Consider the following 26,848-nt stretch of genomic DNA (forward strand, 5'->3'; position numbering starts at 1 on the left):
AGCCGGGGTGCCACAACAGAAAAAGCCCTCCTCCTAGTAGTCACCCGCCTCACTTCCTTTGGTTGATTCCTTTGATGATGATCTTAAGGTCCGGACAGGCACATATGGGAGGAGGCGATCCTTCAGGTAACCTGGCCCCAAGCCGTTAAGGGCTTTGAATGTTAACACCAGCACTTTGAATCGGGCCCGGAAATGGACTGGCAGCCAGTGCAGCTGGAAAAGTACGTGTTTTAAATACGTGTTTCCTGCATTCCGCCCCCTTCCCTTCTGCCTCTACTTAACTAAGTTATTAGACTTCCACATATGCACTTAGCACTATGACTCTCTGTAAATTGTTAATGATATAAAGTTGCTTTGTTTAAACAAAAGATAATGGTATCTGCTGCCTTTTATTTTTTTCATTAGTTGAGGGACGGTTGGAGAAATGAGGCAAACAAATAGTTTTGTAAACTGAGGAAGATTGCTTCCACTGTCTCCTTTGGAGTCCACTTGCGTATTGTGGAAATACTCCTTCTGGTCCTCTGATGGGGATGTTGAGTCCCAGCCAGGTTGTGTCTCTGTAAGGAAGTGGTGGAGGGGGCCCTGGGAGGCCAGTGTCTGTCCTGCATCTGGCAACGTAAACACCCAGCAGCAATATATTGTCTGTGGCTTGTGAAGGAGCACTTCCAAAATGTTTCCCATGGCAACTTTTCCCTTTTTCTTTAAAGGCTTGTAATATCTCCATTTAAAATGTGTTCTGTTGCCAGTTCATGATCCACAGTGCGCCTTGCACAATAATGGCTTAGCTCATCTTGAGTACAAATTGCTCTCGCAAAATGCATAATGTGTGTTTGAGTACCGTTATTTATTGTTTTTATTACCGCTGCTATCATTATTATTATTACACTGTGCTGTGCTAGAGGGAAAGAAACCCATCACGATGTTTGGTTTATGGAAAAGTAGCACCAAACTGCTATCTGCTTTTATCGGGTTCTGTGAAGTTTCGGGGAAGTGGGGGGAATATATCTCAAGCTGACTCTTAAAAAAATAAATAAATGTCAAGAAACAGCATTTCAGAGTGTGTGGGGGAGGGGAGAAAGAGATATTGAAGCCTTAATTCAGTTTACATTTAAATCAGTGCTTGAAAAAGCACATTGCGAGAAACAGATAGTGAGACTGCAACCACAGTCCCTTCACGCATAAATGCATACATTCTCTGATTGGTTCAGACACGTGGTGGTACTTATAGACACCAGACTGGTGTCCTTGGTCAAGAGTGTCTCTTAGCAAACTTCTGAGTCATTGGGGAAGGTAGCACGTCTGGATATGGAACCAGCCAAATTAAACAAGGGCATTCCTGTTTGCTTCATGGGACTGCCCATGTGTGCTGCTCAGTTTGGTGTATTTTTTTTTTAACCTCCTACCTTAGCTTAGCAGCATTTTGCAGCTGAAGTCTGATTCTGGCAAAGCCGTACCAAATGAGCAAAAGGCAGAGGACATACTCAAAATACATCCTGGTGGCCAGGTACTGTATGAAGTAGACACCAAAGGGTAAGAGAGAGACACATTGTCAAGATGGCTGGGCTAGTGGGCAGATAAGAGGTTTGGCCAATGAGAACCAAAGGAGTGGAGACAAAAAAAAAGTTAAAGATGGTTCAGAGGTTACTCAGTGAGACAACAAGGGACCAGGAGTCTACATTACTACCCAAGCAGTGAGGGGATTGGATTGAGGATCTGGCTTGAAAGGAAATGTTATATAGGGCCTGCTCCATTGCCATTGGCTTGTGAGGTCAGCTGACAGGCCAGTAATTAGCCTAGAGCATGCCCTTGAGTCAAAAGGCCTAGTCTGTCTGTCTTTATTTATTATTAATTTTTTATTATTAAATTTATTAATCGCCCATCTGGCTGGTCACCCAGCCACTCTGGGTGATGTACAACACACCATAATACAATTTAAAACAATAAAATTCTACCATAATTTTTTTAAAAAAATACCCTAACCCACCCCAAATGCCTGCCTGAACAACCACGTTTTTAATGCACGACGGAAGCTCATTAAAGAGGGGGCATGACGGAGTTCCCTAGGGAGGGAGTTCCACAGAGTGGGGGCCACCACAGAAAAGGCCCTGACTGACTGAGGGACCATGAATTTGGGTGTAGGGATGTGTGTACAAGCAAAGTGCAAGCTCGTCGAAGTTCTCCAGATTCTACCTCAAAGCTCTTTCCATCTTGAGCTTGCATCAGACTGTGGGTTTTGTTGTTGTTTATTTCTTTTGGCATGAAAATGCATGCATATTTTGTGCATATTTTGTCAAATGTACAGGCCAATTATTGACATCTTCGAAAGGTATGCATTCTTTCCCCATTGATTAAAAGCATGTTTGTGTGCATTTTTCAAAATTATGCATTATTTCCATGCACATTTTTTTTTCAAATATATCATATATATATGCTGTTGAACACCATCTTGTTTGGTCTGCAAATCACAGTGCAAGATCAGAATTGTATGGATGTTGGCTACAAACTTCATTTAGGAGAGTGTTCAGGCAGGGAGAGCTGAACTGGGCAAATCGTAGGGATGGTGGAGAATTCCACCAAGGATTTCAGGGAGGCCGAATGCACTGGCATTCGGCCCCCTGAAACCTGTGGCAGAACGGCCTCCCACCCCCCGCCACCCCACGGAATCCCCCCGGGACGAAGCTTACCTGGGGTGGATGTTCTGGCAGCGGCGGCAGCAGTGGCGGCAGCTGGACTCTCAGCTGGCTGCTGCGGCCGCCATTTGTGTCCTGCCAGACTGCCATGATAGGCTATGTAAGTATTTACATAGCCTATTGCGGCAAAGAGCAGGGGCTGCCTTTACTGTGATAGGCTACGTAAATACTTACGTAGCCTATCACGACAGTCTGGCAGGACACAAATGGCGGCCACAGCAGCCGGCCGTGGCCAGAACTCTGGGTGCGGATGGCCCTGGCCGGCGGGCAGCTCTGTGGAGCCACCGTGGAGCGGAGTCAGCCAGGGAGGATTCCAGGGGGAGGGACAGAGTGCCTCCCCCCCACCGTGGATCAAAGCTGCAAAAAGGTAAGTGACTTTCGTACATCCCTAGTAAATCGTGATCAAAAAGAAACTGGAATGAATTTCTCATGCATCCCTAATTGGGTGGTACATGAGGTAAGGAACTGAGGTCTTGGTTCAGGACTGTCAGGGTGGACACTGAGCCCATAGAATCCCAGAGTAGTTCTGATGCTGAGGAAGAGCAGTCGCTACTTTGGGAGAGGAGCGCGCTCCTTTTTTCCCAGGACCAACAGCTGACGGAGCTTCCTCCCACCCACATTCCTAGTTTAGAAAGCAGTCCAGGGAGTGACTCAGCACAAATAGCAGACTGGGGGGGATGCGCGGTGCAGACGCAGAGAGCGGCGCCAAATGGTTCGCGCTCAAAGAACGGTTGCGCCCAGAGGATCCAAGGGAAAAGGGGAGGGATTCTCCCTAGTCCTTATATTCAGGGGTCTGCCAGGAATTGCCCTTCCAACGGGGACCAACTGTTCTAACTTAGGGCATAGGGATGCTGCTTCTCAGATCTAGTTGCTACCCATAGAGCTGTTAAGTTGTAAAAGAAGAATAAAGCTTTGAAAAGAATCCCTTTGTCTGTGTCTAGACTTGGCTAGGGGTGAACGAAAGTCACTTACCTTTTCTCGCAGCTTTTTCGCGGTGGGGGGGAGCGCTTCGCTGCTCCCCCCGCGAAGTTCAGGCCGGGGGGGGAGGCTTCCCGCCTCGCCCGGCCAAAATTCAGGCCGGGGGGGAGGCTTCCCGCCTCGCCCGGCCGCGAACACAAAAGTAAAAAAAAAAAAAAAACAACGTCCCCTGATAGGCTACGTGACGATTCACGTAGCCTATCACGGCTAGATCTGGAAAGTCAGCCGTGATAGGCTACGTGAATCGTCACGTAGCCTATCACGGGTGACTTAAAAAAAAAAAAAAAACCGCGTACGCGAATGGCGGCCCCCATAGGGAGCCGCCATTCACGTTCCTTATTTAGTTGCTGTAGTCTACGTCAATGTTTACGTAGACTACGGCGAAAATAAGGGCAACGCAAATAGCGTTGCCCTTATTTTCGCCGTACTCTATGTAAACATTGACGTAGGCTACAGCGACCAAATAAGGAAGGGGAATGGCGGTTCCCTATGGGGGCCGCCATTATCCATACACACTTTTTTTTTTTTTTAAGTCACCCGTGATAGGCTACGTGACGATTCACGTAGCCTATCACGGCTGACTTTGCAAATCTTGCCGTGATAGGCTACGTTAATCATCACGTAGCCTATCAGGGGACGTGTTTTTTTTTTTTCTTTCATTGCAATGGCGGGGGCGGCAGCCAGTCGAAAGACCGGCTGCCGCTCCCGCCCCGCTCGAACACCGGACGAACCGCCAGCCAGACCCGCCGCCGGGAGGGACATTCAGGGAAGGTAAGTCCCGTCCCGGGGGGGGGCGGGGGGGCGGAGGATTTCTCCCCGAAACTTGTTCGGGGGGCCGAACACGTTGGCGCTCGGCCCCCCGAAGTTTCGGGGAGAAATTCTCCGCCATCCCTAGACTTGGCTACTGGATTAGACTGAGAGCCCTCCAAGGAGCCCTTGACAAGGACCTCGCCCGGCTAGGGATGTACAAAAGTCATTTACCTTATGACAAAATTGATTTGCGGTGGGGGGGAGGTGCTCTGTCCCTCCCCCCGAAATTCTGGCCTGGGGGGGAGGCTCTCCGTCCCCCCAAAAAAAATTCTGGTTGGGGGGGCGCTCTGTCCCTCCCCCCCCCCTCGAATCCTGGCCAGCCGGGTGTGCAAATGGCGGCGGCCATAGCCGCCGCCATTTCTGTCCCTGCAGTCAGCCATGATAGGCTACGTAAATGTTTACGTAGCCTATCACGGCTGATTTAAATGAAAAAAAAACGCGCGTACGCAAATGGCGGCGCCTATGGGCGCCACCATTTGTGTTCCTTATTTTGACATGTCTTAGTCTATGTAAACATTTACGTAGACTACGGCGAAAATAAGGGGAACGCAAATAGTGTAGATGCTACACTATTTGCGTTCCCCTTATTTTCACCGTCTTAGCCTATGTAAATGTTTACATAGACTAAGACGTGTCAAAATAAGGAATGCAAATGGTGGCGCCCATAGGCGCCGCCATTTGCGTATGCGCGGGGTTTTTTCCCCCTTTAAATCAGCTGTGATAGGCTACGTAAACATTTATGTAGCCTAACATGGTATTTTTTAAAAATCTAGCCGTGATAGGCTACGTAAATCTTTACATAGCCTATCACTTTTTTTTTTTTACTGGAAATGGTGGCGGTGGCAGCCATTCGGAAGACTGGCCGCCGCAGCTGCTGCCACCGAACCGCAGCCGAACTGCCCCCGGAGCCGTCGCCGCCAGGAGGATTCACCCAAGGTAAGTCCCGTCCCGGGGGGGGGGCGGGGGGGCAGACCGTTTCGCCACCAATTTCGGGGGGCCGAATGCGCTGGCATTCAGCCTCCCTGAGATTTGTGGCGAAATTCTCTGACATCCCTATCCCTGGCACCATACAGACATCTATTGGTGCCAAAGGAAATTGCTGGGAGATTGCTGGGAAATCTGTTCAGTTCATGCCCAATGGAATTAGGTGTGAATAGTGAAGTGGCCATGTTTGCGGATGACACCAAATTATTTAGGGTGGTTAAAAGAAAAAGGATTGTGACGAGCTCCAGAAAGATCTCTCCGAACTGGCAGAACGCCAGGCATCTAAATGGCAAATGCAGTTCAATGTAAGCAAGTGTAAAGTGATGTACATTGGGGCAAAAAAATCCCAACTTGAAGTATAACCTGATGGGATCTGAGCTAGTGTGACCAACCAAGAAAGAGTTCTTGGCCTTGTGGTGGACAGCTCAATGAAGATATCAACCCAGTGTGCAGCTGCTGTAAAAAAAAAAAAAAAAATTAAAACAAACTCCAAGTTAGACATAATTAGAAAAGGAATTGAGAATAAAACTGCCAATATCATACTGCCCCTATACAAATTTATGGTGCAACCACACATGGAGTAGTGTGTCCAGTATTGTAGAGCTGGCAGAAGGCGCAGAGTAGGGCAACTGAAATGATCAAGGGACTGGAGCATCTCCCCTGTAACGGAAGGTTACAACAGCTGGGCTTGTTTAGCTTGGAAAAAAGGAGACATGATAGAGGTGTACAAAATGATGCATGGTGTGGAGAATGTGAATAGGGAGACATTTTTCTCCCTTTCTCAAAATGCTGGAACCCAATGGGGTCATCCCATGAAGCTGATTGCTGGGAGATTCAGGACAGATCAAAGGAAGGACGTCTTCACACAGCACATAGTTAAACTATGGAATTCTCTACCACAGGATGTAGTGATGGCCACCAATTTGGATGGCTTTTAAAGGGGGTTTGACAAATTCCTGGAGGAAAAGGCTATCAATGGCTACTGGTCTCGATGGTTATGTGCTACCTCCAGTGCCAGAGGCAGTGAACCTATGTACACCAGTTGGTGGGGAACATGGGTGGAAGGGTGCTGTTGCACTCATGGCCTGCTTGTGGGCTCCTGGTCGACAGCTGGTTGGTCGCTGTGTGAACAGAATGCTGGACTAGTTGGAACCTTGGTCTGATCCAGCAGGGCTCTTCTTATGAGAGCCAGTGTAGTGTAGTGGTGAGAGTGACGGACTGGGAGCCGGGAGATCCGGGTTCTAGTCCCCACTTGGCCATGGAAGCTCACTGGGTGACTTTGGGCCAGTCACAGACTCTCAGCCCAACCTACCTCACAGGGTTGTTGTTGTGAGGATACAACGGTGAGGAGGAGGATAATGTAAGCCGCCTTGGGTTCCTTGCGAGAGGGAGAAAGGCGGGGTATAAATGCAATAAATAAATAAATAAATAAATAAATAAATAAATAAGTTCTTATGATTTCTGCAGCATGCCTATCAGGTAAGCACTAAGCAGGGGTGGACCAAATCGGGTGGGGTTTTTTCGGACTCAGGGAAAAATTACGCAATTCCCCCCCCATTTGCAGCAATTTTTTTTTAAAAAAATGACAATGTTTGTGCACATTTCAAGACCCACCCCTATTAGAAATTTTGCAAATTGCAATTTGCGGATATGGTGGAACCTGGGGGAAACGTGCAAATGGCCACCATTAAAAAAGAAAACAAAATCCTCTGTGTTGGCTTGACTCTCTGCAGAGCTAGTTGGCACCAGCGGAGGGAAGTGGAATGAAATCTGTGTGGCCAAAGCAGAGAAAATCCATCAAACTTCCCACCCCCACAGACACACACATGTAATCCTTTAACATCCTTACCAAAGGAAGCCTTTCTCCTGTGGATAGCAAACATAGGTGGGGAATTTGACTGTGAAGGAGCCATGGTGTGGGGCAAAGGATTTAAGCCCCACATCCACCTCACGGTCCTGGTCTAACTAGGGGCCCCCATGCTGGGTATTTTGTTGTTGTCGTGTTGCTGCTGGTGCTGTCACTGTTGTTGTAATAGCTATAACATCCAGTTTGCCCCTGACTCTTTGTAAAATCCTTCTCAGAAACATTTGCATGGTGCCTAAACTACTGTCATTGAGCATCTAGGTGAAAATCTTTCTGGCTTTTAAACAACAACACAATTGCTGATTTTGCTGGCACAGCTTTTAATATCTGTCGATGAACTGTTTTTTTTGTTGTTGTTTTTAGGATCTTTTAAAAATATAATGAGCCATTTAAGCACTGTTAAAGGCAAAGTGGGTTGAAAGTGTTTTAAATATTTATTTGATTGTCCCAATGGAGATGGGGCTTGTGGTCTTTTGCCATGGCACTTCTGAAATCCTGGGAACAACTCTGTGAATCTTTATTCAGCCTTGAATCCCCCCCCCCTTTTAACCCCTGGGGTAGAAAATACTTACTGGAAAGAAATCCCCATATCCTCAGTTGGGGGCTGGGGAAAAACAGCTGGGAATTGGAATACATCCAGTGAAGGAACTCCAAAGTCTGTGTTTTCAAGTTGACTTGCAAGAAAGAACCATGGTGTTATGGGTCTGCAGGGTGCATCTTGTTTGCTTTTGTGGGAACTGAACTGACATGGCTTTAAAATTAGTGCTACTTTTTTTTCACCTTGCAAATCTGGAAATGAACAGATAATGATAAACATGCTTGGTCCACAGTGCTATCTTTTCACACAGAAATAAACTCGGGGGGGGGGGACGTACGTGTGTGTGTGTGTTTCCTTAAAAAATGCTACTCAGACAAATAAGCCATTATGTTCAAAACTATGTGCAATTATTCATGGGGGCTGGGGTGCTTTTAGATGCTTCTGTCTTTTTAAAGCTTCTCAGCTCCCACTAATGCCTGGTATTGATTCTGAATAATTTAAATGGCAATAAAATTGGGTTTTCGTGGCAATCAATCAAAGGCATTTTATATTTAATGTACATTTAAAGAAACACAGTGCTTTCTTACCTTCTGAATTTAAATGCCATTAAAGTAATTGCAGATCATTAAGCAAAATTTCTTTGAATAATCAGGAGAGTTAATCCAATTCATATACCACGTCTTCCCTTTTGCTGGCAATAGCTCTCAACAACTCATCGTCATAAGAAATAGCCACATGTTTGTTTAATGCTGAAACTTTGTGGCACAAGAAGTCAGATCATTAAGCTTTGCATGGAGTTTTCTGGAATGGATTCTGGATGGGATGGAATCAGATGTAAAAGAAACTATCGCATTCAAAGGGTGGGGGTTGTTTTTTAGATGGCCTGTGTTGTCGTCATCGTTGTTTTCCTTCATGGTTATGGTGAACATAAGAAGTTGCCTTACAAAGCCAAACCATTAATCCATCTAGCCAAGTCACAGTATTATCTACTTTTTGACTGGCAAAAGGTCTACAGCATTTAGGGTGGCTGCTTATGCTTTGCCAGGAAAAGAGGAAATACTCATAAACAAGAGGGCGAAAGAGAATACTGATTTGCACAACGTTGTATATCTTAATTTATATGTATAAATACAAATGCAGAAATCGTTAAAATAATGCAAATAGAAATACAGTACAAGTTATGCTAGTGGGGAACACTGTGACCAGGTGGCCTGTGTGACTCCTTCATCTTCTGTCTCACTGCTAGCTGTGGATGGGCAACTTCAAGGCCCCTTCTTATGGTTCTGTTCTTCTTTAAAGGACTTGGACTGGACAGCATTTCAAATAGAGGATGCCTTCAAGTTAGGGATGGCGGAGAATTTCTCCCCAAAACTTCGGGTGGCCGAACGCCAACATGTTCAGCCCCCAGAACAAGTTTCGGGGAGAAATTCTCCGCCCCCCCCCGCACCCCGCGCCCCCCCCGGGACGGGACTTACCTTTGGCGAATGTCCCTCCCGGCGGCGGGTCCAGCCGGCAGTTCGGCGGGTGTTCGTCCGAGGTGGTAGCGGCAGCCGGTCTTTCGACCGGCTGCCGCCGCCGCCGCCATTCCAATCAAAGAAAAAAAACAAAACACGCCCCCGTGATAGGCTACGTGATGATTAACGTAGCCTATCATGGGCTAGATTTGCAAAGTCAGCCATGATAGGCTACGTAAATCGTCACGTAGCCTATCACGGGTGACTTAAAAAAAAAAAAAAGCACGTACGGATAATGGCGGCCCCCATAGGGAGCCGCCATTCCCGTTCCTTATTTGGTCACTGTAGTCTACGTAAAGATTTACGTAGACTACGGCGAAAATCTCTACGTAGACTACAGCGGCCAAATAAGGAACTCGAATGGCGGCTCCCTATGGGGGCCGCCATTTGCGTACGTGCTTTTTTTTTTTTAAGTCACCCGTGATAGGCTATGTGATGATTTACGTAGCCTATCATGGCTGACTTTCCAGATCTAGCCGTGATAGGCTACGTTAATCGTCACGTAGCCTATCACGGGGGCGTTATTTAAAAAAAAAAAAAACTTTTGAGTTCGCGGCTGGGCGAGGCGAGGCGCCTCCTTCCCGGCCTGAATTTCGGCTGGGCGAGGCAGGAAGCCTCCCCCCTGGCCTGAATTTCGGCCGGGCGAGGCGGGAAGCCTCCCCCCCGGCCTGAACTTCGCAGGGGGAGCAGCGAAGCGCCTCACCCCCACGGCGAACAAGCTTCGAGGACAGGTAAGTGACTTTCGTCCACCCCTAAATTAGGGATGTCAGAGAATTCCGCCACAGACTCCAGTGAGGCCGGATTCTTTAGAATCTGGCCCCCCGGAATCCATGGCAGAATGGCCTCCCCCACCCCACAGAATCCCCCCTGGACGGAATGTACCTGGTGGTGGATCCTGCGGCAGATGCAGCGGCGGCGGCAGATGCAGCGGCGGCTCTGGATGGTCTCCCAGCCACTGCCAGGCTGCTGCAGCTGCAAATGGCTGTCATAGCGGCCGCCATTTGCGTCCTTGCAGTAAGCCATGATAGGCTACATAAATACTTATGCAGCATATCACAGCAAAGAACAGGGGCGCAAATGTTGGCCGCTACGCCATTTGCATTCTTGCAGTAAGCCATGATAGGCTACATATGTATTTACATAGCCTATCACGGCAAAAGGCAGCCATGCAAATCGCATAGTGGCCGCCTTTTGTGTGGCTGCCTTTTGCCGTGATAGGCTACGTAAATACTTACGTAGCCTATCACAGCTTACTGCAAGGACGCAAATGGCAGCCGCTACGACAGCCGCCATTTGCAGCCGCAGTAGCCCACCAGTGGCCAGAACTCCGGCTGCGGCAGGCCCTGGCCGGTGGCTCCGCAGAGCTGCTACAGAGCGGAGCTGGCTGGGGAGGATTCCGGGGGGAGGGATGGAGCGCCTCCCCCCCCACACAAAGATTGACCAGCATGGAGCCAGGTAGAGATTTCGCAAATCCCTACTTCAAATAGAAGACTTTCATCTATAAAGTAGGACACAAAACTAAAATATGAAGTCTATGTAAGCCTATGTACATCAATTGCTGGAGAATATGGGCAGGAGGGTGCTGTTGCACTCTTGTCCTACTTGTGGATCTCCGGTCAACAGCTGGTTGGCCACTGTGGGGAAAGAATGCTGGACTAGATGGGTCCTTGGTTTGATCCAGCAGGGCTCTACTCATGTTCTTCTATGAACCTATTGGGCAGACTTGCTTACTGACATTCTTTTTAAATGGGAGATTCCATGCACTCTGCACTATCCAATAATAAGACATGACCGCTAATGTAAATTATATTATGCTAGTGTAAGGGGCCTCTAGTGCAATATCAATAGCATTAGCTGGTGTGATGGCTTTCCTGGGGAATCCCCTCACACACCAGCTAATGCTACCAGAGTTGTGCTAGAGGTCCTTTATGACAGCACAAGATGACTTGCATTACTGTTTGTGTACCGCCCATTGGATTCATCACATTTTGCATGCAAAATGTACGTTCTACAACTTACCTATGACTACTCTTCCAAACTGAACAGACAGACCTTCTCTGTACTGAGTCAGAACATGGGTCCAGCTCGGCCAGTACTGCACTCCAGCTGGTTGTAGTTCTTCAAGATCTTAAGCATAAAGGGCTCTTTCCTGGCTGCGCTACTCCAAAATGTTTTCACAGGAGATGCTAGAAATGAAACTCAGGGTCTTGTGCATGAAAAACATGTGCTCTATCACTATAAAGGGCCGTCTCTTCTTTGATCTTCCATTCTAAAAAAAGAAAATATATATTTAATAGTGAAATTGTTATTTTCTTATTTTCAAACATTACCAACAGCTACAAAGTCAATTGAAATGAAAATCTAAACCATCCTCAAAGATGTCTTCATTCACAAATGCCATACAGGTGTCACTGGGGCTATTTAACCTCCTCAAGCCATAAAACCTTCACACAGTTACTCTGTTTCAACTCCATTGGACTCATTGGGATTTAAGCAGCCTAACTGCATACAGGATTGCAGCCTTAGGTCACTAGTCTTAAGACATTTACTAATGGGCTGATCCCATTAAAATTAGTGGGACTTCTTAATAAGCTCTCGGTCTCCATTGTAGCTAGGTGATAGTGTTATTGGCCATTAAATAAATACATCATAATCTGTTTTGATAAAGGCAATTTAGAAAAGATTCATGAGACACAGGAAGTGTCTCAATATATGAACTGGCATAGCTGAAGGTGTGCATGTAGGCACCACTGATGATCAGAAAAAGTAACCTCAGAGTAAGCATGCACATGACTGTAAGCATGCACATGTACGAGACAAGAGTCCCCCATTTAACCCCACACTCCGTTGGCCGTAGAGGCAAAAAGAAGATATTCCAGGGGTGTATCAAGGTTAGGGATGGGGCGCACAATTTTGTTTGGTCCACATTTTAAAGTCAAACAACCTATTTTGTACTTCCCAAAACAATGCATGGAATGAAATGGAACAAAGTAATCCTTTGGTTTTCACACTTCTAATCTTGTAATGCCTCTCTTGGGTTTGGTTGTTTTTTAAAAAATGCATCCAAAATATGGAGAAACTGCATAAAATGCATCTGTTTGGGAACAGTGGTTACAAAAAAGGCATACATTAGGGAACATTGCTTGCAAATGTGTATGAAAATAAACGTGAACTCTCATTGGTCTTTTTTAAATGAATGAATGAATGAATGAATGAATACATTACAATCACAGGCTGATGAAGAAACAAGATAAAATAAATGTATAATTGAAAACTTGTAAAACTGACATGAACCAAAATAGAGAGATTTGTCCATTCCTAGTCTGGGGTGGATTGGGGGAAGTGTTGGATCTGCCAGAATCAATGTCCCCTTGTTCCCTGAGCACAGAGGAAAAACTACTTGAACCCTGTAGCTGGTGTAGTTATTTTCTCTCCCATTGGAATCAATGGGAGGGATTTTAAAAAATAGGCAAGGAAACTGGGAATAAAAAAAGTTTAAAAAGCCCCCCCCCCACTTCTTCCCTGGCTGGCAGTGACAGTTTGGGAGGACATAGGAAGTGGCAGCTTTTCTGCCATGGCCTGTCCGCCTCCAAACTGCCACTGGATTGTTCTCAGATGGACCCATGGACCCCGAGAGATAATTCAAAGCATGTATGTGGTCATAGTATGAGTTTTTCTTTATTGCTTTATTGTTTTGGGTTTTTTTTTAATACAGAACTGTGATTACTTTGTAGAGCATCTAAGTTTAATTTATTTATTTTTTGGCACATTTGACATTTTCTTTTCTATGCACAGTGTACTGAGGATCCCTGAAATGTAGGGTAATTCATTTCAAAAGAGATAATTTATCTTCATGTTGACATCACCTTGAAAATAGTGTAGAACATTTCTCTCCCTACTGCATTTTCAGAAAGTGAGAAAATTTTGCTGCCATTTTGCATAAATGCTGGTGGAGCAGGCCAGAGAAAATTCCCACTCAGATAAAACACTTAAATGTGTATGCTTCAATCCTATCTTTACTCAAGGCAGCACTCAAGTGCTGCTTATATTTAATATTTGAATACCAAAGCTTTCCTTAGTGCTTAGAAGCATAATACACTACTTGAGACCAGAGACCAGGACTGACTTCTGATGGAACAAAGGTCAGGTTGAGTGATGGCAAGAACAAATTTAGATGATTGTCTTTTTCTTTTTAAGAGCCCAACACATTTCACATTAAGTCTAGCAGTATCCATCCATCCATCCATCCATCCATCCATCCATCCATCCACACATATACATTTTTATACCATTCATTTCATAGAAGCATAGAATAGTAGGGTTGGAAGGGTCCTCTAAGACCATCAAGTCCAACCCCTTGCTCAATGCAGGAATCCAAGTCAGAGCATCCATGACAGATGGCTGTCCAGCTTCATCTTGAATGCCTTTAGTGTGGGAGAGCCCACTGCCTCCCTAGGTCATTGGTTCCATTGTCGTATTCCTCTAACCATCAGGGAGTTTTTCCTGATGTTCAGCCAGAATCTGGCTTCCTGTAACTTGTGCCCATTATTCTGTGTCCTGCCCTCCAGGATGATAGAGGAGAGATCCTGGACTTCCTCTCTGTGACAACCTTTCAAGTACTTGAAGAGCGCTATCCTATCTCCCCTCAGTCTTCTCTTCTCAAGGCTAAACATGCCCAGTTCTTTCAGTCTCTCTTCATAAGGCCTTGTTTCCTGTCCCCTGATCATCTTTGTTGCCCTCCTCTGAACCCTCTCCAGTTTGTCTGCATCCTTCTTAAAGTGAGGTGCCCAGAACTGGACACAGTACTCCAGATGAGGCCTAACCAGTGCTGAGTAGAGGGGGACTAGTACTTCCCAGGATTTGGAAGCTATGCTTCTATTAATGCAGCCCCAAATAGCATTTGCTTTTTTTGCAACCAAATCACATTGTTCGCTCATATTGAGCTTGGGATCTACAACAATTCCAAGATCCTTCTCGGTTGTAGTGTTGTTCAGCCAAGTATCCCCCATCTTGTAGGGATGTCAGAGAATTCTGCCACGGACTCCAGTGAGGCCGGATTCCATGGTGGAACGGCCTCCCTCCCCGCCACTCCACAGAATCCCCCCAGGACAGAGCTTACCTGGTGGCGGATGCGGCGGCTCCAGCGGCGGCTCCGGCTGGTCTCCCGGCCACTGCCAGGTTGCTGTGGCCGCAAATGGCAGCCGTCATAGCGGCCGCCATTTGCGTGGCTTCCTTTTGCCACGATATGCTATGTAAATACTTACGTAGCCTATCACGGCAAAGAGCAGGGGTGCAAATGGCCATTTGCGTGGCTGCCTTTTGCTGTGATAGGCTACGTAAATACTTACATAGCCTATCATGGCTTGACAGCCACACAAATGGCGGCCGCAGCAGGCCGGCCGCAGCCAGAATTCCGGTTGCGGCCGGCCCCGGCCGGCGGCTCTGCAGAGTCACCATGCAGCGGACTCGGCCGAGGAGGATTCCAGCAGGAGGGACGGAGTGCCTCCCCCCCACCGCGGATGCGCCGGAACAGATTGGTGACTGGGATTCGTACATTCCTACCACCTTGTAACTGTGTCTTTGGTTTCTTTTTCCTAGGTGCAGAACTCGGCATTGATCCCTATTAAATATAATTCTGTTGTTTTCTGCCCAGTGCTCCAGTCTATCAAGATCACTTTGAATTCTGTTTTGTCTTCCAAGGTATTAGCTATCCTGCCCAGTTTTGTGTCATCTGCAAATTTGGTCAGCATTCCCTGCGCCACCTCCTCCAAGTCATTAATAAAAATGTTGAAGAGCACTGGGCCCAGGACTGAGCCCTGCGGTACCCCACTCGTTACTTCTCCCCAGTTTGAGAAGGTCGCATCGAGAAGCACTCTTTGAGTGCGATTCTGTAGCCAACTGTGGATCCACCTGATCGTTGTTTCATCTAGCCCACTTTGAGCTAGTTTGCTTATCAGGATATCATGGGGCACTTTGTCAAAACCTTTGCTGAAGTCGAGGTATATATATGATGTCCACAGCATTCCCACGGTCCACAAGGGAGGTTACCTGATCAAAAAATGAGATCAGATTCATCTGGCAGGATTTGTTCTTGACAAATCCATGTTGGCTTCGAGTAATCACGGCATTGTTTTCAAGGTGCTTACAGATGGATTGCTTTATCATCTGCTCCAGAATTTTCCCAGGGATTGATGTCAGACTGACTGGTCTGTAGTTCCCAGGTTCCTCCTTTTTGACCTTTTTGAAGAGAGGGACAACATTAGCCCTTCTCCAGTCATCCGGCACTTCACCCATCCTCCACGATTTCTCAAAGAGAATAGATAGTGGTTCTGCGAGTTGTTCTGCCAGTTCCTTTATTACTCTAGAGTGCAATTCATCTGGCCCTGGAACTCTTTCAAAGTAATTAGGTGTTCCTTGACCATATGCCTATCGATCTCAAGCTGCAATCCTGCCCCTTCAGCCTGTACTTCACCTTTGCCAGGGGGGTCATAGACCCTCTTTTGGGAGAAGACTGAGCCAAAGTAGGAATTGAGCACTTCTGCCTTCTCCTTGTCATCTGTTATCATTTTGCCATCCTTATTTAATAGCTGAACCACCATTTCTTTCCTCTCTCTTTTACTATGTACATATCTGAAGAAAGCTTTTTTTTTGCTTTTAGCCTCCCTCACCTCAGCTCAGCTTTAGCGCTCCTGATGCCATCCCTGCAATTCTGTGCTACCTGCCTGTACTCTTCTTTGTAGCTTTGCCTTACATCCACTTCCTATATGTGTGGGTTGGTTTTTTGTTTTGTTTTGTTTTCAGGTGATCTCTAAGGTTTTTGCAAAGCCACATTGGCTTCTTGTGTTGTCTTCCACCTTTTTTTCTTGTTGGAATTGTTTGTAATTGTGCCTTTAGAATTTCCTTTTTTAAAAACTCCCATCCATCTTGGACTCCTTTTCTCATTACAGTCACTTGCCATGGGACCTTACTTATCATTGTTCTCAATTTATTAAAATTGGCTTTCCTAATTCAGGGTATGCATTTGGCTACACTCAGCTTTTGCTTCCTTTAGAACCAAGAACTGAAGTATAACATGGTCGCTTTCCCTCAGAGTTCCCGTAACTGTTACTTTATCCACTAAGTCATCTCTATTGGTTAGGATCAAGTCAAGGATAGCCGATCCTCTAGTTTGAACTCAATATTGTACTAATAAGGTAAAGTGCGATTTTAGTCACTAGGGACTAGGAATGTGTGTGTCAGCAAAACTTGAGCTTGTTGAGTTTCTCCAAATTCCACCATGATGTTTGTTCCAACTCATATCAGATTGTGAGATTTGTGCTTTTTTAGTTGTTCAAAATTTCATGCATATATTTGTCTACATTTTTCCAAATGAACAGATCAGTTGTGCACATTTTTAAAATATACCCTTTTTTCTCTCATTGATGAAAGCATGCTTGTGTACATTTTTTTTTTCCAAAACACATTTTTTCATACACATTTTCTGAGCACACATTTTTTTGTTCTACAAATTGCATTGCAAGTTCAGAAATGTAGACTTTGACCAAATATTGTGTTGGGTTCTGGGAGTTGTGAAACTGGCTAAATTCTGTTGAAAATGTATATATACTGAAATACATTTCTTATACATCCCTGCTATGAGGCCTCTTACCTTGGGCTTCTTCACTAAAGGTATACTACTAACTTTTTCCCAGGTAGACAGCTGAAGCTAGAACCTGGGCTAATAGCATATGACAGATGAGGCATAACGCAGAAGGTGCATCCTGGAGGAGAAAGCTATCAATCGCTACTAGTCCTGATGGGTCTATGCTACCTCCAGTATCAGAGGGAGTATGCCTATGTACACCAGTTGCTTGGGAACATGGGCAGGAGGTTGCTGTGGCACTCATGTCCGGCTTTTGGGTTTCCATTGGGTAGCTGGTTGGCCACTGTTTGACCAGAATGCTAGACTCGATGGACCCTTGGTCTGATCCAGCAGGACTCTTCTTTTGTTCTTAAGGCCTACTAGGCCTGGATAAGAAATCCAGGCATAGAAGCGAGCTTTGTCAGGAAGGGAAATCCAGGCAGAGAAGAGAAGAATCGTGATGCACCACTTACTCCTCGATATACAGTGGTCTTCTGCATTTCCACTAAATGAGTTAAATCTATACATGAATACACATGAAAAGGAAATTGTTTATTCTTCTGAAAATATATTTATTTTAGATCTTCAGAGTTGGTGGAGATGATGTTTTCTTTATTTGAAAAGGAAGTGCAGCAAATGTAGAATGTTTTGTTTTGGGGGGGGGATTGTGTTAATTCAAGAAATGTTAATATTCAACTTGATCCCCATCAGAATTATGATGAGATCAGTGTTTTGGACTTAACTGTCAGAAAAGAGAATGGTCATTTAGGGCACAATCCTATGCATGCATAGACAGAAAAAAGTCCCACAACTCCCAGCCTTCCCCAGCCAGCCAGCCATTGCAGGACCTTTTTCTGCCTACACATGCTGCATAAGATTGTGCTTGTAAATACGTTGGGGTGTGTTTCCATACTAACTATTGGCTTCACCTGGCTTGCAACTTCGTTGCAAAGTTTCCCCAATTGTATCTGTTCCTTTTCTAGCTTCCACAGTGCTTAAAGCCTTGGGTTATCATCGCTGTAGCCTGGGGCTCTGTGATGTTTCCACTGAGCTCAGACCATTGTTTTTTTCTTGATGGCTGGGTGAAGCCTGATTACCTCATCCGTGTTCCCGCCTCTTCGTCTTGTTGAGTCTCCCCTCCCTCTCCCCCTTTGCTGACAGAAACATACTTCCAGGTGGGGTGGGGGGATTGAAAGTGAACGTCATCAGACTGGCAGGGGCTGCTGAACCAGTCAGAGAGGCTCCAGCCTCCAGGCTCTATTCCCCTTAATAGCAATCTCAGGAACAAGCCTCATTGACCACAATGACAGTTGCTTCTGAGAAGACTTCCCAAAAGTATGCTTGCTGCTGCCCAGGTTTTTTTCCCCCTTTTTCCTCTAAATACCAGGCTATAGCATTAGAAGGCACCCCTAAGGCTACCACATTAGCTGGCACATGCTAAGTCACTATCTCATTATCACTCTATTGTGCAAGTCTTCCATCAATACCCATACCCTCCACATCAGTATGTTGCTATGACTGTATTACTCAATCGCAAAATAGCACTAACACGCATTTGCGCTATTGCGTGATACTGCATTAATCCAGGGGTACCTGCTGACTCCTGTGGAGGTCAAGGGGGGTTGTTCCAGGAAACATGCTATCGTGCGATAGTACAAATGCGTGCTGGTGCTATTTCACGATTGAATGATAGAGTGATAAAGTCACAGGAAGATACTGACATAGGGGGTGTGCATATTGATCAAAGATCTGCACAATAACTTAGCGTGCAATATGAAAACTCGACTATGATGCTTGTGGCACCGTTTCCCTGGTCCAAACAACATGAAGGAATATTAGCCGCAGATCCTCCCCATGTGTAGTTCTGTGGAACCGACCTGAGATATACCTGATTTTTAAGCTGTAGTAGGAGTACTTCTACATAACCTCCGATATGCAGACGATACCACCCTAATGGCAGAAAGCGAAGAGGATCTAAAGAGCCTCTTGTGGAGGGTGAAAGAGGAGAGTACAAAAGCTGGTTTGAAACTCAACATTAAAAAAACTAAGATCATGGCATCTGGCCCCATCACTTCCTGGCATATAGAAGGGGAAGAAATGGAAGCAGTGACAGATTTTACTTTCTTGGGCTCCAAGATCACTGCAGATGGTGACTGTAGCCATGAAATTAAAAGACGCTTGCTCCTTGGGAGGAAAGCTATGGCACACCTAGACAGCATAGTAAGAAGCAGAGACATCACCTTGCCGACAAAGGTCCGTCTAATCAAAGCTATGGTTTTCCAGTAGTAATGTATGGCTGTGAGAGCTGGACTATAAGGAAGGCTGAGCATCGAAGAATTGATGCTTTCGAACTGTGGTGCTGGAGAAGATTCTTACGAGTCCCCTGGACTGCAAGGAGGTCAAATCAGTCAATCCTAAAGGAAATCAACCCTGAGTGCTCATTGGAAGGACAGATACTGAAGCTGAAGCTCCAATATTTTGGCCACCTAATGCGAAGAGAAAACTCTCTGGAAAAGACCCTGATGCTGGGAAAGATTGAAGGCAAAAGGAGAAGGGGACGGCAGAGGATGAGATGGCTAGATAGTATCACCGATGCAATGAATATGAACTTGAGCACATTCCGGGAGAGAACGCAGGACAGGAAGGCCTGGCGTGCTATGGTCCATGGGGTCACGAAGAGACGGACACAACTGAATGACTGAGCAACAACAAAGGAATACTTGCTTATACACACTAGTGTTCTAGGGCTTATTTTGAATGTTGTAAAAGTTGGTCCCTTGGCAACCTGCTCCAAAACTGTGATGAAACTTCCGGAAAACAGGGAGGGAAAGGGTTATGTCACTGAGGTCACGGGTGAGACACTCGCAAAGGCCCCATGGGCAGGACTATGATACTGAACCCACTGCAGTTGTGGAAACAGGTCAGTAATGGAGCTGAAGTAAGCTGGAAAAGTCGGACTATAACCCATCTTAGAAGAAGCAGTTTTTCCACGATAAAATGCAGGGCTGGTGCTGAATGGCCACGACATCATGGAAACACAGAGTCCTCACCGGCGCTGCACAGCCAGGTTGGAGTAGATAGCTGGTGGAAACACAGCCCTGGTTTACAGACAAGCTCCAGACAGTAATACATATCTGAGAGTTGACATTTTTCTGTTGTTGTTTGTTTTTAATGATTAAGATGCAATTGTTCAACAGATCAAAAACTAAAATAAAATTGAGTCCAGATTATTCAGCAATCAACCTATGGATAGGGATAACTTAAGGAAGTCGTGGTTAGCTGTCTATGGAGGGCTGCTTCACTGACGCTGATTGAGCTTTTGTTGATGCAGAATAAAGTGTCATGTAGTCATCTAGATTATAGGATGAAATTCAACCACATTACGAATATTTTACAGAGGAGCATTAGAAAATATTGGCGTATTTTATAGGGGATATCTTGATGTCAAGAAAAGCACATGATTTCTTTTAAACTAACTGGAAATATGATATGTATTGATTTTAGGGGTGAAATTATGGGATAATAAATAAATACACATATCTATATATTTTACCAGTAGCAGCGGTATCTGCGGGGGCATTATCCCTATGGTAATTGTGGTTTTGGCATGCATGCTTGCAAAATGCTAGATTTTGAGGACGATTTTATGTCATAAATGCTACCCCTTGAGATATTTCACACCATGTAACACCAGTAATGTGGCTTATGTTATTCAGTGCCCTGGTAATACATTTTATTGGGAGAAAAAACGTCTTGGGCCCTTAAAAACAAAAAACCAATAGGTGAACATATTTGTAGTATTAGGCCTTTTCAGTAGGGCCTTTTCAGTAGTGTCCCCCCTCCCGATTATGGAATGATCCCCCACTGAGGCTCACCCGGCACCAACACCATCATCTTTTCAGTGCTAGGTTAAAGACTGTCTTCCTACACTCAAAAGCATTTAATGGTATATGATGGTCCATTTATGCCAGTTGTCTGAACAGATCTGTATTTCATTGAAATTGTTCTTAGCCTTTTTTTAATTGTATATTTAACTTTTTACGCTATATGTTGTGAACTACGCACAGAGCTGTTGGGCGGTACAGAAATGGAACTAGTAGTAACAATAGTAGTAGTCGTTGCTGTCTTAGTAAGAATAAGCTGGGTGGGGCATTTTTTGAGAAATATGAGACTGGATTGGACAAATGGTTTGGGGCCATGGAAACACTCAGTCAGGGAAATCATAAGCTGCTACCTAGATAAGAGGTACGCCGGCTGTTGCAATTGAAAACTTTGGCTCCACAACATTTAAATGAAGAATTGGATTATTTTCCCTTCTTATAGTTAATGTATGCTTTTCTCTTTGGTGACATTGTCTGAAGTTATCTGTTATCACGGTCATTTGGCTGCTCTGCTCTGAGGTAAGGGTGAAAGCTAGATTGCACCACAACTAATTTCATGCCAACAGAAGCCCACTTTGTGAACATAATGCAACTGGCACCTTTGTATGAAAGCGTATGCCTGTAATAAATTAGATTTTAAATTAGACTTTAAGATGTTACAAGATGCTTCATCATCTTGGCTGCCAAAGACAAACGTAGCTACTCTTCTTCAAGCTGGGTGAGGTAGTGTGCCTTCAAATCCTATATCTAGCCATACACACACACACACACACACACACACACATATATATACAGTCAGGGCCAGAAATATTGGAACAAGGATAACTGTTTTGGCAGCTGGCCTCTGTACACCACCACATTGAAGATGAAAGGAAACACACCCAGATGGGAGCGAAGTCAGGACTTTCCGCTGTAATTCAAGGGGTTTGACAAAAGTGGGGCACTAACCATTCAGGAAGGACAGCCAGTGGCATACACACACACCCTTCGTTGGGGGCTCATAAGTAATAGAACAAACCAACATCATTTCAAACTTAAGGATCGCCTTTAATACCTGGATGAAAATCCTTTGCAGTCAATGACTGCCTGAAGTCTGGAACCCATGGACATGACCAAATGCTGAGTTTCCTCCCTCGAGATGCTTGGCCAGGCCTTTACTGCAGCTACCTTCAGCTGCTGCTTGTTTGTGGGCTTTCTGCCCTCTGTCTTGTCTTCAGAAAGTGAAAAGCATGCTCTATTGGGTTGAGATCAGGTGACTGACTTGGCCAGTGAAGAACATCCCATTTCTTTGCCTTCAGAAACTCTTGGGTAGCTTTTGCTGTATGTTTTGGGTCATTATCCATCTGCAGTATGAAGCGGCATCCTTTCAGTTTGACAGCATTTGGCTGAATCTGAGCAGAAAGTATAGCCCTATACGCTTCAGAATTCATCCTGCTGCTTTTATCAGCAGTCAGGTCATCAATAAACACCAGTGACCCAGTTCCATTGGCAGCCATACATGCCCATGCCATAACACTGCCTCCACCATGTTTGACAGATGATGTGGCATGCTTTGGATCATGAGGTGTTCCTTTCCTTCTCCATACTTTTCTCTTCCCATCATTCTGGTACAAGTTAATCTTGGTTTCATCAGTCCAAAGAATCTTATTCCAGAACTGGGCAGGCTTTTTTAGGTGTTTGCTGGCAAGGGCTAATCTGGCCTTTCTGTTCTTGAACATTACCAGTGGTTTGCACCTTGTTATGAAGCCTCTGTATTTACATTCATAAAGCCGTCTCTTGACTGTAGATGTTAACAATGACATGCCTACCTCCTCAAGAGCGTTTTTGACCTGGCTAGATGTTGTGAAAGGGTTCCTCTTCACCATGAGCAGAATTCTGCGGTCATCCACTTTAGTTGTCTTGTGGTCTTCCAGGCCTTTTGCTGTTGCTGAGCTTGCCAGTTAATTCCTTCTTTTTCAGGATGTTCCAAACTGTTGTGTTGGCCACTCCCACTGTTTCTGCTATCTCTCTGATGGGTTTATATTGTTTCCTCAGCCTAATGATGGCCTCCTTCACTCGCATGGACACCTCTTTGGACCTCATGTTGGGAGTTCCAGTGAACAGCTACCAAATGCAAATGTAACACTCAGAACCACCTCCAGGTCTTTTATCTGCTTGATTGGTCATGGGGTACCCAGGAAACAGGCCACACCTGGCCATGCAGCTGCTTGTCAGCCATTCATTCCATTACTTATGAGCCACCAGCGATGGGTGTGTGTGCATGCCACTGGCTGTCCTTCCTGAATGGTTAGTGCCCCACTTTTGCCACACCCCTTGAATTACAGCTGGAAGTCCTGACTTTGCTCCCATCTGGGTGTGTTTCCTTTCAACTTCAGTGTGGTGGTGTACGGAGGCCAACTGCCCAAACAGTTATCCTTGTTCCAATATTTCTGGCACTGACTGTATATATATAAACCATGGGTGTGAGGAGGCTTCAGGGGTCACTGTACAATCTCCTAGGTATTTGTGGCTGCCTAGCAGAAGTAGCCAGCCACAGTTAGGGCCAGTTAAACAGAAGAAACGGGAATTAGAACAGCATAAAAAAATAAATATACAACATTAAATGGATCCAGGACTCTGAGGAGGAGGAAGAGGTGAGGCAGAAGCTAAAAGCCTGGAGGCTAGAAGTTTGGGAGATGGAGATGGAGGAAAGAGGCACAGGAAGAATGGCTGAAAAGAGCAACTGGAACCAACAGAGACTGGAAGGTAAAGAAGGGGGGAAGGGGAGAAGGGCAGTTGGGCCTCCTTGAAGGCCAGGGACCTACAACAGAGGTGAGGCTGCTACCAATCAAGGAAGAGACCTACCTGTTCAGTCAGTAGCAGTCAGAAACCTATGGGAATAGGTGGCAGAGAAAAGACTTGCTTAATTCCCCAGCATCCTCAGGAAGAGATCATCCTGACGCTGCAACTACTCATCCACCACAAGTATTGTTATGTAAGCAGTCCCTCAGATTCTATAGCTTTAGGGTTATGCATTCTCAACTCAAAGCTGCTTGCACTGTAGACCTCTAACCTGCTGCAGGCAGCAAATATTTACCAGTACTGCTCCAAGCGCGTCCATCCCATTCCTGCACCTAGTTACCTCACACTGTAGTCTGCTATCCAGGAGGACCCTGCAGCCTTATCCTGGAACTACTTACTACAGCTGCCTGGAAGAGATCATAATCCTGCAGCTACAGATTTGACTGATCCTGTGCTGTAACAGGAATTAATAAAGTCTATAACTGCTGCATTTATGTGGTCCCAGTAATCACTTGGGGTGGAATGAGGACAGAGAGACATATTCCCTTTTACTGAGTGGGCACACTTTGTGGCAATGGGATATTAATTGATTTATATTAATGTTTTTTTAGGCCACTTTCCCAACAAAAAAGCCTTCCAAGTGGTATAGGAAATTAAAAAGAAACAACCACCAGCATAGAATACACTGTTGAAATAATTAAAAAAATATGAATTAATATACATGAATGTATACAGTGATAATTGAACATGGAGCAGTGAAAACTGAAACAATGTGGAGAGAGAAGTGTTGTGGTGGAGCCAGGACTCACAGTATGCAACACTGACAGTTGTTGTTGTTGTTGTTGTTGTTGTTGTTAGCAAGATCCTGATGTCATCTGCCAACCTTGCCCCTTCTGAATTCCTCTTTCACGCTGAGATTATCTGTAGTCCTCACAGTAGCTGGGGAGGGAGGATGGATTTCCACAGCAACAATATATTGCATTCCATCCCTGTTAGAATGTAAAATTTACCACTACACCACTGGTGGGGAGAGGGTTATCCCCTAACAGCAAGCTAGGGAAAAATATTCTAGACCAAAGGACTAATGAAACAAAATAGTTTTCAGTGAACTTTGGGGTAGTTTATAATCTGGAGTCTTGGAAGGAATTCCATCGTCTAGGTGCTGCTACTAGACTATGGCAAAAACAGAGATAAAAGGGGACAATGACTTAAGAGGACAATGATTTAACATGGATGAGTGCCAGCACATAGGGATTGTCCCTGATGAAGAGAGTTTTTATAGTGTTTGTAACTAGGGATGTACAAAATTGGCCTTACCTGGCTCCGCCGGGTTCCGCTGGGGGGGGGAGGTGCTCCGTCCCTCCCCCCGGAATCCTGGCCGGCCGACTCCACTCCGCGGGGATTCCATGGAGCCGCCGGCCGGCTCTGCCAGCAGCTGGACATCCGGCCACTGGCTAGCAGGGACGCAAATGGCCGTGGCCGTAGTTGCTGCCGTTTGCATCCCTGTAGTCAGCCATGATAGGCTACTTAAATCTTTACGTAGCCTATCATGTCTGACTTTAAAAAAAAATGTGCATATGCAAATGGCGGCGGCTACGGCCACCGCCATTTGCGTACACGTGTTTTGTTTTGTTTTTAAAGTCAGACGTGATAGGCTACGTAAAGATTTACGTAGCCTATCACTTCTTTTTTTAAAAAAACCACTGGAAATGGCGGCGGTGGCAGCCGGTCTGAAGACCGGCCGCCGCAGCCACCGCCACTGAAGCAGCTGCCAGAGGCGCTGCTGCCCAGAAGATCCGCCCCAGGTAAGTCTCGTCCCGGGGGGGAGCCGCGGGGGGGCAGGCCGTTCCACCATGGAGCTCAGGGGGCCAAATGCACTGGCATTCGGCCTCACCAAGATCCGTGGCGGAATTCTCTGCCATCCCTATTTGTAACTTGAGGAGATACATTCACTTTTTCTTGGATTCCTCTGTCCATCTGCTTCAATGGCCCTCATTCTTGATGTATTATTATGTTAAAAGTTTTATATTCCATCATGTAAAAGGAGGAGCTTAACTTATTAAAAAAGAAAAGAAAAGCTTGTAGGCTCCACTGGTTTACCGCTAGAATAAATTAGAATGGAAAAGTATTAAAACTATTGATTTATCATTTATAATGCTAAAGTGATGCATTGAAATAAAATTTGGATGACATCCAGCTCTCTAGCAACTCTGACATTATTGGATGCTGCAGCCTGATCTCATTCATTTAATGAGCATGCTGGTTCCGTGAGAACTGTTGAGAGGATGGATCAGAAAAGCCAGGTGTTCAAAACTGATGGGTCGATACTGTGAACTTCTGAGGGCTCTGAGTGTTCAAAATGATGCCAATGTAGTGCTTAGATGTTTGTTTGGAATTTAATTTAAAGCTTTTTTTTATCTGTCCTCCACACATGCATCCATATGTCTGACTGTTTAATATCTTTATAAACTTGTGTATTCTGTGAGAAGAACACAAATAGAGAAAATGAGTTATATCAGCTACCACAAAATTAGGAAGGGACAAAACCTTCCAGTTAGGCATGGATGAATCTGTTAATTTCAGTTTCTCTCAGTTTATCATTTTTCCAAACTTCTGTTTGTCTCAATCTTAGACAATGTATCCAGTCTTAAGTTAGCATGAACATTCATGAGCATTTTTGTACAATTTTCTCCTAAAGCATGCATTTTTTGTATGCATAATGTGTAATATACACATTCTTGCAAGCAATTTCCCTGATATAATGCATTTTAACATTATTTCCCTAATACATATATTTGTGTGTGTGAGTGTGTGTGTGTGTGTATTAGAGCCCTCCAAATTGTGAATCTTAAAGGATAAATGAGGATCACATATTGGTTTGGAAGTGTGAAATTAAGTAAGTCTGCATTAAAAACTTTCCTGCATCGTTCTTTCCAGTTCATCCATTGGAACAGATAAGTTTTAAGACAAAGAAGTGGAAGAACAGCTTCACACAAAATTAATCTATAGAAGGCGATTTTCAAAGCTGTTTTTTGAGGAATGTCCGGATTCCTTCCAAGTCCGTCAGTGAGTCTTCAATGAGAAGACTAGTAACAGCAGGCATGTTTTCATGAATGAGAACTTGGCCAATGTCTTCCATGACCAGTTTCTGATGCACAGCTGAAGAGCAATACTGGCTGTGTTTTGG

At 45.2% G+C, this 26,848-nt stretch overlaps 1 long non-coding RNA gene across 1 annotated transcript in view; it reads left to right on the plus strand.

Moving 5' to 3' along the window:
- The window catches only part of LOC146336750 (uncharacterized), a 510,408-nt gene that overhangs the window by 162,328 nt on the left and 321,232 nt on the right, over positions 1–26,848 (plus strand). The window lies entirely within an intron of this gene.

Source organism: Heloderma suspectum, chromosome 12 (genome assembly GCF_057233095.1).
Source record: "Heloderma suspectum isolate Gila_16-S chromosome 12, 16-S_ref, whole genome shotgun sequence".
Lineage (NCBI taxonomy): Eukaryota > Metazoa > Chordata > Lepidosauria > Squamata > Helodermatidae > Heloderma > Heloderma suspectum.